Below are 12,831 nucleotides of genomic sequence, written 5' to 3' on the forward strand. Positions count from 1 at the left end.
ATATGAACCACCTGGAAAATAACGTATTCTCAATCTGAAAGGGAGGAGAGTTTGTGCTCCTGAGGGGAAGGCCCAGGAAGATTTGTGCTTGTCTCACTGGACCTGTTCCTGGGCACGTTTGTAACCTTCGGCAGGAGGAAAAGTGTGGGCACATGCCCACACTTGTCTTAAGCAGCTGGGTAACCATAGACAAGCAACAGCTGCTCTGAGCCTCTGTGTCCTCCCTTGAAAATTAAGTAGAATAGCCTCTTCTTTACTCCAATTGTACTTGGCTCAGAATGAGATAACATGGAACAGCAATTTTTTAAGTTTTGTAGAGGTAAACAAACACAAACCATTCTGGTAGCTCTATAAATGTCAGCAGGGACTCCTTCCTTTAACTCTAAGTCAAGGGCAATATATTTTAGGCTGTGGGAAATAAAACTTCTTTGGATTTCTCAGTGTTCTTGTAAAAGTCCTAGCCTCCTCACGTCCCATGAGTATTAAATCTGTCATTTGTCTAGTTAATGGCTCTGATCCTCAGGGATAACACAATTTTTCTAATCCGAAGGATGACTCAATGGTTATATCCAGGGCTAGGTGTCAGGCTAAGCCTCAGGGTTCTGGGGAGACTGGAATACTATCTCCCTAGGTATTTACATGTCAAAAGAGATAAAGCCACAGAATTTAGAGATACACATAGGTCTTAATAGTGGAGACAAAGGGGCAATCTGGTTCTTGGAAAGATTTACTTATATGACAAAGGGTTATGATTGGGGTTTAGACCTATTGTGTTTCCAAGGAAACCCTTTCAGGAGGGCAGTGGGACAAAGTCCTCATTCCCTTTTATAAGCAGGGACAATTGTATCTCCCCTTCCCCCTCCACTCCCTTCCCTGGCCTATGGAGTGTCTCGCTCCTGGAATAGGACAACTGGCTTGGCTTTCATCACATCACCCCCCAAGAGTCAGGCCTGAGGCAAGCAGGAAGTGATGTATATTCATGGGAGGTAATCAATACGAAATCTGTCTGATCCAGAACATCTCTTTATACATTCAGGATAAAAATTTTCAAATATCAACATGAAAAATTCAACATAGGCCTTGTGAACTTGGTGAATGGAAAAGCAGGAAAAAAGAGGTGCAGCTAGCTCACATGGTGATTAAAAACACAAACTATGAAGGGGCGCCTGGCGGGCTCAGTCAGTGGAGTGTGCGATTCTTCATCTTGCGGCTGTGAGTCCAAGGCCCACGTTGGGTGTAGAGATTACTTAAAATCAAAATCTTAAAAAAAAGAAAAGAAAAGAAAAGAAAGAAAGAACACAGGCTATGAAGAATTAAGACTGTTCTGGCTGTAGTTTTCCAGTTCTAATGCCTTCTGTGAGACTTGAGGTGAAATTTCTTGATTAATCTAAACTTCATTTCCCCTTTCATAAAAGGGGTATGATAATAGAATCTCCTTTTTGTAGTTGTTACTAGAATTGAGCATTAATAATTTGAGTAAAGAGCTAAGCAGTGCCTAAGAGATTGATGTGGGAAACAAAGGCAGAAAGAATTGTAGATAAAATTAATTTCCTTACAACTCACAGCACAGCACGTTGACAGATACTTGAGATAGGCAGAGAATGATTTCTTCCAGGAACTCCCAACTGTCTCAATGTTAATGCTTTGCTAGAAGCAAAAACAATCTTGACAATAGCTAGGCCTCCGGGATCCTGACAGTCTTTAGCATATGAAAGTCCTTTGGGGGGAAGTTTCCAAAAAGGACTTTCATATCCTAAAGACTCCTAAGTATAAAATCAACCACCCCTCACAATCTCAGTGTAGCTGTGTCTGCCCACGGTCCTGGCCCGTGCTTTAATTAAACCACTTTTTTGCACCAGACATCTCAAGAATTCTTTCTTGGCCATTAGCTCCAAATCCCAACACTTCCAACCACATCAAGATGACAGTGGCTCCTGAATTTCTGGAAAAAAGGGGGAGCAGTCTGACTGAGAGTGGAGGCAGTGCATCAGTTATCTGTTGCTGTTGTAACAAATTATCACAAATGTAGTAGCTTAAACACAAACTTACTCTCTTACACTTCTGGAGGTCAGAAGACAGAAATTAGTTCCACTGGGCTAAAGTCAAGGTGGGCTTCAGTGCTGGTTCCTTCTGAAAACTCCAGGAGAGAATCCATTGCCTTAATCTTTCCACCTTCCGGAGGCCATCAACATTCCCCAGCTCATGGCCATCTTCCTGCATCTTCCAAGTGATCAGGATAGCCTCTTCAATCTCTTTCTTCCTGTCCTTGTGCTCTGTCACATCCCTTGCTGTCTGAGTCTGACTTATGCCACATCCCTTTTATAAGAATCCTTGTGATCATATCAGGTCCACACAGGATAATCTAGAATAATCTTCCCACTGCAAGACCCTTAATGTAATCACATCGGCAAAGTTTATTTTACAATGGAAGGTAAAAGTATTCACAGGTCCTGGGGATTAGGATATGGATATCCTTGGGGAATGATTATTCAGCCTTCCACAGGACACTTGGAAGTTCACTTCAGGGTTCAAAGCACTTTTCATTAAGCTAACAAAATGCACATATTATAGAAGGGGAGTTGGGGCGCCTGGGTGGCTCAGTCGGTTGGGCGTCCGACTTCAGCTCAGGTCATGATCTTGTGGTCCGTGAGTTCGAGCCCCACGTCGGGCTCTGTGCTGACAGCTCAGAGCCTGGAGCCTGCTTCCGATTCTGTGTCTCTCTCTCTCTCTGACCTTCCCCCATTCATGCTCTGTCTCTCTCTGTCTCAAAAAAAATGAATAAACGTTAAAAAAAAAAAAAAAAAAAAGAAGGGGCATTGGAGATTGTGGGAGGAACCAAAATGGTACCAACACTTGCCTGATGTTCAATAAATGCAATTACAGTTAATGTTCTAAGTTAAACAGAAGGAGATTTGAGTCTTTTCTCCAGACTGCTACTATTGGAAAGCTTCAAAGTGAACCGGAATATATTTATCACACAACTGGAGGGAACACATGAATGACTGGAAGAACAAGACGAGGGTCTGGGTCTGCATTAACCAAGTCTTCTGGCTTGCGCTTGTGAGACCGGATAAAATTTCTGGACATGAGCAACCCCATTTCAAAGCTTCCTTTTCCTTTCTAATGAACTTCTGAACTGCACCAAATTAACTTTTAAACTGGGCCAGTCGGGATGATTGTTTTGCAAGCAGTTGCTCATAAAACCGGCAGGGCATTTGGCGGCCAGACCATAAAACTGCCAGTATGGACTTTCTGCCAGCAGAGTGATTAGTGCATACCGAGAGTGGTCTCATTAGACCACACGGATATATTTCGTCTGTCAGAGTGTAAACAAAGATGGCTTAATGTGTTAGAAGCAGTCTTGGCTCTTTTTGCCTTCTCCTCCCTTATTCAAGTCGTATAACTGCCCATCCTTCTTCCTGTCATAAAAACTCTTTGCTCTCTCCGCTCAGGTGCAATACTTTTCTGGTTACACTGGAATCCGTGCTTCCGGATTTGCAATTCTGAGACTCCAGATAAAAGCCTTTGTTTCTTTTTCGGTTTCGCCTCCTTTTCTCGGTTGGCACTCTCATAGATTCGAATGCATTCATAGAGCAAACAGAAATGGTAAGGAAAGGTATCACATTAAGTTGTCCACATGATGTTGAGACTTTGGAGTACAAGACAGCCTTCCATTGGGAACCTCAAGACAGGAAGTGGAGGGCAGAGTATTTGAGAGGATGGTCACAGGATGATGAGGGCGGGAAAGATGTTCTTCCTCCAGGTCAGTCTTAGAACAGTGAGAGCCAGTAGGACCTTTGACTTTAAGAGGCCATCAGGAAACAGTGATGGCAGCAGTCCCTGAGGTTTCCTGGGCAAAGAACCAGAGGCAGAAAAAGAAGAATGATGGATGATCCCGCTCTGTGAATATGATTACTTATTTGTGAGTTCTTATGAGCTCTCTCTAGAGACTTCCAGAAACCAATAGGCTGTGAAGGATAGGAGAGGTGGAGGTCCTGTAATACCAAAACAGGGCAATGTTTTCTCTGCTGGAACAGAAAAATTAGAAGATGAGAGTCCTTTCTTACCTTAAGTTTTCCATAAAGCAGAGCCTGAGGCAAAAGTTCACCAGCCTGCTTCCCGGACCTTAGCTTCATATCTGTGTGCGGGGTATCCCCGTGGAAATGTTTTATCCTCTGCCTTCAGAGTGATAGCCACAGGTGACTGGGATTATACCTTTTACTTTTAGCAGTCCTCTGAAAAAGAAAATGAGGCTGGCCCAGGCAGTCATGAACAGATCAAGTGAACCTGGACTTGCAGCCAGTTAGAGCTCAGAGAAGTCCGCTCTTTGGGCCACAAAACATACAAGTGCACAGACCGCCCAACTCAGTGCCTCCCACAGAGCTATCTGAATACAAAACAAGGAGGAGAACCAAGATTTTTGAGTATTAGTCCAGCTCACATGACCATCAAAGAGGCCTGTGGGTTGACTCTGACTTTAGCCTTGTCTACGAGCACATGGTGGTAGAACCAGTTTCCCTCCACTTCTGCAGATTCCCCTCGGGTTCCTCACAATGAGCCACTGCAGTGTGGACTGAAGGAAAGTTATGGGCGCTGTGGCCAAACAGACTTGAAAAAAAAAAAAAAACAACTCGTCTTCTTCTTGCCAAATTACTTACCTCATCTGAATTTCAATTTCCTCATCTGTACAGTAAAAACGATCCATGCAGCATTGAATACACTGAAATTGCGTAAGTAGTACTAGCATAAGACAATACTCAACAAATGGTTGTTACTTTCAGTTCAGTATATGCTTCTTATGTCAGAATAAACCATTATTTTTGAAATATATGACACAGTTCAAAATGGAGTATTTGAGGGGCGCCTGGGTGGCTCAGCCGGTTAAGCGTCCGACTTCAGCTCAGGTCATGATCTCGTGGTCCATGAGTTCGAGCCCCGCGTCGGGCTCTGTGCTGATGGCTCAGAGCCTGGAGCCTGCTTCTGATTCTGTGTCTCCCTCTCTCTCTGCCCCTCCCCCGTTCATGCTCTGTCTCTGTCTCAAAAATAAATAAAACGTTTAAAAAAAATTTTTTTTAAAAATGGAGTATTTGATGTGACTTAGAAACTTACATAGGTCTCACAGCAGCTGGAAGACCACGGTAATGTAATAGGTTGTTAGAAAAACCCGAGAATTTGATCACCTTAGAAAATTAAGAGTTGGGAATTCATTGCAAACGAAATATACCAACATATCAATCTGGCATTGAGTCAAAGTTCTCAAATTAGAGACCCATATTTGAAAGTAAAAATCTTTGGGGCACCTAGGTGGCTCAGTCGGTTAGGTGTTCAACTTTCACTCAGGTCATGATCCCACAGTTTGTGGGTTTGAGCCCCATATCTGGGTCTGTGCTGTCAGCTCAGAGCCTGGAGGCTGCTTTGGATTCCTTGTCTCCCTCTGTCTGTGCCCCTCCCCCATTCATTCTCTCTCTCTCTCTCTCTCTCTCTCTCTCTCTCTCTCTCTCTCAAAAAAAAAAAAAATTAACATTTGAAAAAAATTTAAAAAAAAAAGTAAAGATCCCTGCAAACTTAACTACCATGACATTGGCAAAGTCCATAATAACTAATTTTAATTCCATTAAATCCTAAACTGTAATTCTATGTCAGAAACTACCCCTTTATTTTGATTCTTCACACCTTTTTTTATCTTATATTTGTGTATGTATGTTCTTATCATCAAGGTGGCCACAAATGCTAGTAACCTACAATATAGTCCCCACTACTTTGACATAGAGAACTGAGACTCAAGGTTATGTCTGAAAAGTGTTTCTGATTCATTGTGGTAGCTTTTTATTTAGCATAAATTTCAAGAACCCAGCAATCAGTTCAATGTTACAGACTCATTCCATCTTATTGTATGTTGAGACTTTTCCCTAATAAATAAATAATCCCTGTCAAAAAGCTGTGCTTCTTGGAGCATGATTCTGTCTATAATATTAATCAGTTTTTTCTCTGTATGCTGAGGTTTTATTCATCTTTATAGATACAATTCAATGATACCGACCCTTGTGAAGACAAATGAGATATTGTGATTATTGAGGTTATGCATAAAGTGACACTGTATCAATAACTGTATTATTTAGTTAAAGGGTTTGACTTCTTTATGCAGAAAAAAGGTATTAAATATGACATAACCAAGACCATTTAACAAAACAATGAATAGAATTTGAGATCATAAACCATGGTTAGTAATTCAGTGTTGAGAACTTTGAAGCTTAACATACTGCTCTTAATAGGACAAGAATTATTAATTTATCAAGTGATGGCAGATTCTAACAAGACCTGAAATATGATTGGGGAAATAGATGTAAAAGGCAAAGATACATGAAAGCAAATTAATTTCTTGATTTTTAAAAAGATGCACAGGGGCGCCTGAGTGGCTCAGTCGGTTAAGCATCCAACTTCGGCTCAGGTCATGATCTCGCGGTTCGTGGGTTCGAGCCCCGCATCGGGCTCTGTGCTGACAGCTCAAAGTCTGGAGCCTGTTTTGGATTCTGTGTCTCCCTCTCTCTCTGACCCTCCCCCGTTCATGCTCTGTCTCTCTCTGTCTCAAAAATAAATAAACGTTAAAAAAAAATTAAAAAGATGCACAGACTTTCTCATTACAATATTCTCTAAATCATCATCAGCTGAAAATGGCATTGGATCTGCTAAAAAAACAAAATTCAGCCAAGTAAATTCAAAGCTCTAATTGGTTTCTTTAGATGATTCATGAATCAAGAAGCATTCCATCTAGCAAGTAGTGGGGAGCTCCACTGAGCTAAACAACAACAAAAATGGCAGAGAGAGGGCATAAAGAAGAAGAAGAAAAAGAAAGAGAAGGAGGAGGAGGACAAGGAGAAAAAAAGGAAGAAGAGGAGGGGGAGGAGGGGGAGGAGGGGGGAAAAAGAAGGAAAGAAAGAAAGAAAGAAAGAAAGAAAGAAAGAAAGAAAGAAAGAAAGAAAGATTTATTAGTAAAGAATGCATTGTTTAGACAAAGCTGTCCTAAGGAAAGTGGGTCTATCTGTAAATTTCCTAGTGTTGACCAGGAGATTCCATGTTACTGGTTAAAGGTTATTCCTGGGGGAATTCAGTTGAAACTGCAATTAGGTAAAATAGTAAGTCTTGGTTTATTGACTTGGGGCCTTAATCTAAGTGATATCATTTTGGGCCTATGGTTTTGTTTTGTTTTGTTTTGTTTTGTTTTGTTTTGTTTTGTTTTAACAGATCCTTCAAATTTGCATAGTGTCATTCCCCAAAATAATACAGCACAAAAGTTTCAATCTCTGTTAACAAATTGATTACATTCTACACTTCCCCTCCCTCCCAAATAAATAGATTATACTTCCTTTTTGGCTTGTAACTGATAACTACCCCTTTGATAAGCTTCTTTCATTCTTGAACAGGGAAAGAGAAAGCAATAAAAACTAATCTTCAGATTGCAGTGCATAAAGAAACATTATAATGTTGAATCCACCAAGGTCTGAAGTCAAATTTCACAAAAAAGAAACCCAGATCTAAGGAGATTTTTTTTTTTTTTTTTGGTTGTAAGTGAAACCAAAAACTGTGAAATATTAAAGCAGGACATACCTGCACATTGCCAAGTGTCCAAGAAGTTTATGTAAAGGCAGAACAGAATGTACTTAATTACCTTGAAATACTGACCACAATGGTTTGTTCTTCTCTGATTATGGATGATAGTAGTAATATGACTGCAAGTCAATCTAGGACATTTATTTTAATGTCAGTTTCAGGTGAAACTATTCTATTCATCTGAGATCTCACATTTAATTATCATACTAATAAACTTTCAGAATAAAACAGTTCATTTTATGCTTACATAGGTTTTCTTATTGACACCGTAGGAGCAAAGGGCAGGCTTCCCCTTTGGCATATTGATTATTTTAAATAAAAGTTACTTAGGAGACAGACTATGCCAGGACACTCAGACTCTGTCCACCCTGAGAGCAGGGAATAAATCTCCTATGTGAAAGGTACGCTCCCTGTACCAGAAAGTGAAGAGACATCCTTATCACCAGAGATGGGACTTTCTGTGCACCCTGAAAACAAGGAATAAATCTCCCATGTGAAAAGTACCCTCCCTGTATCAGGAAGTGAAGAGATATCTTTATAACCAGAGATAGGAATTTCAGGGGCAAGAAAGCTGTACAAACAATCCTTGTTACTTTTTACTAATTTACTACCCCAGTCCAAAATCTGTTTAGAATTTCTTCCTACTTGAAACTCCAAAGTTAAGTTTTTTTTGTTCTGTCAATTCCTCAAAGATTTATTCTCTATTTGCCTAAAAGGTATAAACCCTGCCTGTGTTTGGTTATTTCTTTAGGTCTCAATTTCATTATAGGACCTCTCTGTGCACATAATAAAACTTTGGGTTTTTTCTTCTTGTTAATCTGTCTCATGTAAATTTAACTCTTAGTCCAGCTGGAAGACCTTGACAGTAGAGAAGAATTTGTTCTTCTTTTCAACATTGAAGATGTCTAGAAACTGGGGTGCCTAGGAGGCTCACTCTGTAAAGTGACTGATTCTTGGTTTCGGCTCAGGTCATGATCTCATGGTTTGTGAGTTTGAGCCCCGTGTCTGGCTCTGTGATGGCAGCACTGAGCCTGCTTGGCCTTCTCTCTCTCTCTCTCTCTCTCTCTCTCTCTCTCTCTCCCCTTCTTTCTCTGTCCCTCGCTCACACCTTTCTTTCTCAAAAATAAATAAACATTAAAAAATTAGGAACAGATGTTTGTTATAGAATGCATAACACAGTTCCATAGGAGCAGCTCAATAACGTGTTTATTATATGATATTGGCAAATAACTGGTCTTTTATGATTTATTCTGAATTATTTTGTTATTACTGTTGAATTGTTAATCCAATATTGTGGCCTGCTACCTTACTTTAAAATATTAAAACCTAAAGGTTAGGAATCATGGCTGTCTTTATCTTCATTCAGAGTTTTGATCTACCTATCTTACTTAGCTGATGCCTGTGAAAGCCAATGGTTGAATGTTAGTATGTTCAGACATTAATGTCTGTTTACTTTTTTTTAATTTTTAATTTAATTCTTTTTTGATTTACATCCAAATTAGTTAGCATATAGCACAACAATGATTTCAGGAGTAGCTTCCTTAGTGCCCCTTACCCATTTAGCCCATCCCCCCTCCCATAACCCCTCCAGTAACCCTCAGTTTGTTCTCCATATATATGAGTCCCTTCTGTTTTGTCCCCCTCCCTGTTTTTATATTATTTTTGTTTCCCTTCCTTTATGTTCATCTGTTTTGTCTCTTAAAGTCATCATATGAGTGAAGTCACATGATATTCGTCTTTCTCTAGCATAATAACCTCTAGTTCCATCCACATAGTTGCAAATGGCAAGATTTCATTCTTTTTGATTGCCGAGTAATACTCCATTGTATATATATACCACTTGTTCTTTATCCATTCATTCATCGATGGACATTTGGGCTCTTTCCATACTTTGGCTACTGTTGATAATGCTGCTTTAAACATGGGGGTGCATGTGTCCCTTTGAAACAGCACACCTGTATCCCTTGGATAAATACCTAGTAGTGCAGTTGCTAGGTTGTAGGGTAGTTCTATTTTTAGTTTTTTGAGGAAACTCCATACTGTTTTCCAGAGTGGCTGCACCACCAACAATACAAAAGAGATCTTCTTTCTTCACATCCTCACCAACATTTGTTGTTGCCTGAGTTGTTAATGTTAGCCATTCTGACAGGTGCAAGGTGGTATCTAATTGTGGTTTGGTTTGTATTTCCTTGATGATGAGTGATGTCGAGCACTTTTTCATGTGTCAGTTGGCCATCTGGATGGCTTCTTTGGAGAAGTGTCTATTCACGTCTTTTGCCCATTTCTTCACTGGATTATTTGTCTTTTGGGTGTTTAGTTTGATAAGTTCTTTATAGGTTTTGGATACTAACCCTTTATCTGATATGTCATTTGCAAATATCTTCTCCCATTCTGTCGGTTGCCTTTTAGTTTTGCTGATTGTTTCCTTTGCTGTGCAGAAGCTTTTTATTTTGATGAGGTCCCAGTAGTTCATTTTTGCTTTTGTTTCCCTTGCCTCCGGAGACGTGTTGAGTAAGAAGTTGCTGCAGCCAAGATCAAAGAGATCTTTGCCTGCTTTCTCCTCGAGGATTTTGATGGCTTCCTGTCTTACATTGAGGTCTTTCATCCATTTTGAGTTTATTTTTGTGTGTGGTGTAAGAAAGTGGTCCAGGTTCATTCTTCTGCATGTCGCCGTCCAGTTTTCCCAGCACCACTTGCTGAAGAGACTGTCTTTATTCCATTGGATCTTCTTTCTTGCTTTGTCAAAGATTAGTTGGCCATACGTTTGTGGGTCCATTTCTGGGTTCTCTATTCAGTTCCATTGGTCTGAGTGTCTGTTCTCGTGCCAGTACCATAGTGTCTTGATGATCACGCTTTGTAGTATAGCTTGAAGTCTGGGATTGTTATGCCTTCTGCTTTGGTTTTCTTTTTCAAGATTGCTTTGGCTATTCAGGGTCTTTTCTGGTTCCATACAAATTTTTAGGATTGTTTGTTTTAGTTCTGTGAAGAACGTTGGTGTTATTTTGATAGGGATTTCATTGAATGTGTAGATTGCTTTGGGTAGTATCGACATTTTAACAGTATTTGTTCTTCCTATCCAGGAGCATGGAATCTTTTTCCATTTTTTTTGTGTCTTCTTCAATTTCTTTCATAAGCTTTCTATAGTTTTCAGTGTATAGATTTTTCACCTCTTTGGTTAGATTTATTCCTAGGTATTGTATGCTTTCGGTGCAATTGTAAATGGGATCGATTCCTTGATTTCTCTTTTTGTTGGTGTATAGGAATGCAACCGATTTCTGTGCATTGATTTTATATCCTGCAACTTTGCTGAATTCATGAATCAGTTCTAGCAGTTTTTTGGTGGAATCTTTAGGGTTTTCCATATAGAGTATCATGTCATCTGTGAAGAGTGAAAGTTTGACCACTTCCTGGCTGATTTGGATGCCTTTAATGTCTGCTTACTTTTTATTTCTCCTAAACCCATTGAGAATGCCTAGTTAGTTTATATCTGAAGCTAAACTATAAGCTAGTTTATATCAGAAGAAAAAGATCATGTAAGTAGGAATCATTAGGGGGAAAATAAGAGCCTCATAATGGAATTTTCAAAGCTGAAATGCTTATAGAAATATGCCAGCCTGAGAATACAGGAGACCAAGGCTTTGGGCATTATACATTTAAGTGCATGAAAAAAACTGTGCATCTTCAAGGTCCCATTCCATTATTATTATTATTATTATTTTAATGTTTATTTATTTTTGAAAGACAGAGAGAGACCCAGTGTGAGCAGGAGAGGGGCAGAGAGAAAGGGAGACACAAAATCCAAAGGAAGTTTCAGGCAGTATAACTAAGATGCAGTATAACTTAGCAGGTTTAAAAAGGTTTTTTAAAATTGTACAACATAGCGTAGATACAAAAGATTATAATAAAAACACATTTTGTAAAAATACATGTATACATGTTTTATATAAAATATAAAAGATAGTATGAAATATTATATATGTATGCATATGTATACTATAAGTGTGTGTGTATATACATACAGACATGTACAGTTTTAGGAACAGTAGCAAAATGAACAACTATGGTCACATCCAAGCCCAAGACCTGGAACATCACCAGGATACCGGAAGCATTCTGTACATTCCTCAAATCTTATCCCTCTCCTTCCCTGCCACTGACCCCACCCTGCACCCACTTTAATCCTCATCCTCAACTCAGTCTCAATCATTCATCATTTATCTTGGTAAGTTTACGCCTATGAGTAAAATCCTCTTTAGTTTTGCTGGGTTTTGAATTGTGAGTAAATGAGATGATGTATAAATATGAATTAATTCTCTCACTCAGAAATATGTTTGTGAGTTTAATCTAGGCTGATTCATTTTTACAGATGACTGCTATTCCATTTTTTGGCAACATTTATCTATCCAGTCCACTGCTGGGTGATCATTTGGGTGGTCAGTTTTGCTAGTATGAACAATACAACTGTCAACATTTTTGGACAACTCTCTGGCTACACATGTGTAAGAGAAACTCATGTGGAATGAATATGTAGGAGGGGAATTATTCCTTCATAGGGTATATACATCTTCAACTTCATCAAACAATGCTATTTTCCAAATGGTTGTACTGATTTATTCCACCCATGAGCAATTTATGAATGTTCCTCTTCCTCCCTCTACTGGCCAACACTTGTAATTGTCATACTTTTAAAATTGTTGACAATATAAAATGGTATCTTATGGTGATTTTAATATGCCTTTCCCTTATTACAAATGAGAGCGAATATCTTTTTACACGATTATGAGCCATTTGCATTTTGCCATATGTGAAATTCTATTTTTCCCCATTTGTACTATTATGCTATTTGTTATTTCATAAAAGCTTCTAAAAACATGTTTTGTGTACTAATCATTTGTCATTTATATATGCGACAAAAAGTTGTAACTGTGGTATTTCTTAAAATAACTTTTCTATAGTATAATGTTTTTCTGATGTCTAGTCTTCTCAAAATCATAAAAATACTCTGTATTGCCTTCTAAAAGTTGGATAGTTTGTCTTTTATGCTTAGAACTCAGACATGAGTTTTCTCTACAACATGAGGTAGATATTCACTTTTATCTTTCACATATGGATAACCAGTTGTGCCAGCACCATTTAAGAAAAGTCTGTCATTTTCCAATCTCTGCCATAAATCAAGATAACATATGCAGGTTTGTTTCTAGACTCTATTTTTTTCCTCATCGT

The sequence above is a fragment of the Lynx rufus genome, unplaced genomic scaffold, assembly GCF_022079265.1.
Source record: "Lynx rufus isolate CCGP_SWC_20201006 ecotype Redwood Valley unplaced genomic scaffold, mLynRuf1.p SCAF_3, whole genome shotgun sequence".
In the NCBI taxonomy this organism is placed as follows: domain Eukaryota; kingdom Metazoa; phylum Chordata; class Mammalia; order Carnivora; family Felidae; genus Lynx; species Lynx rufus.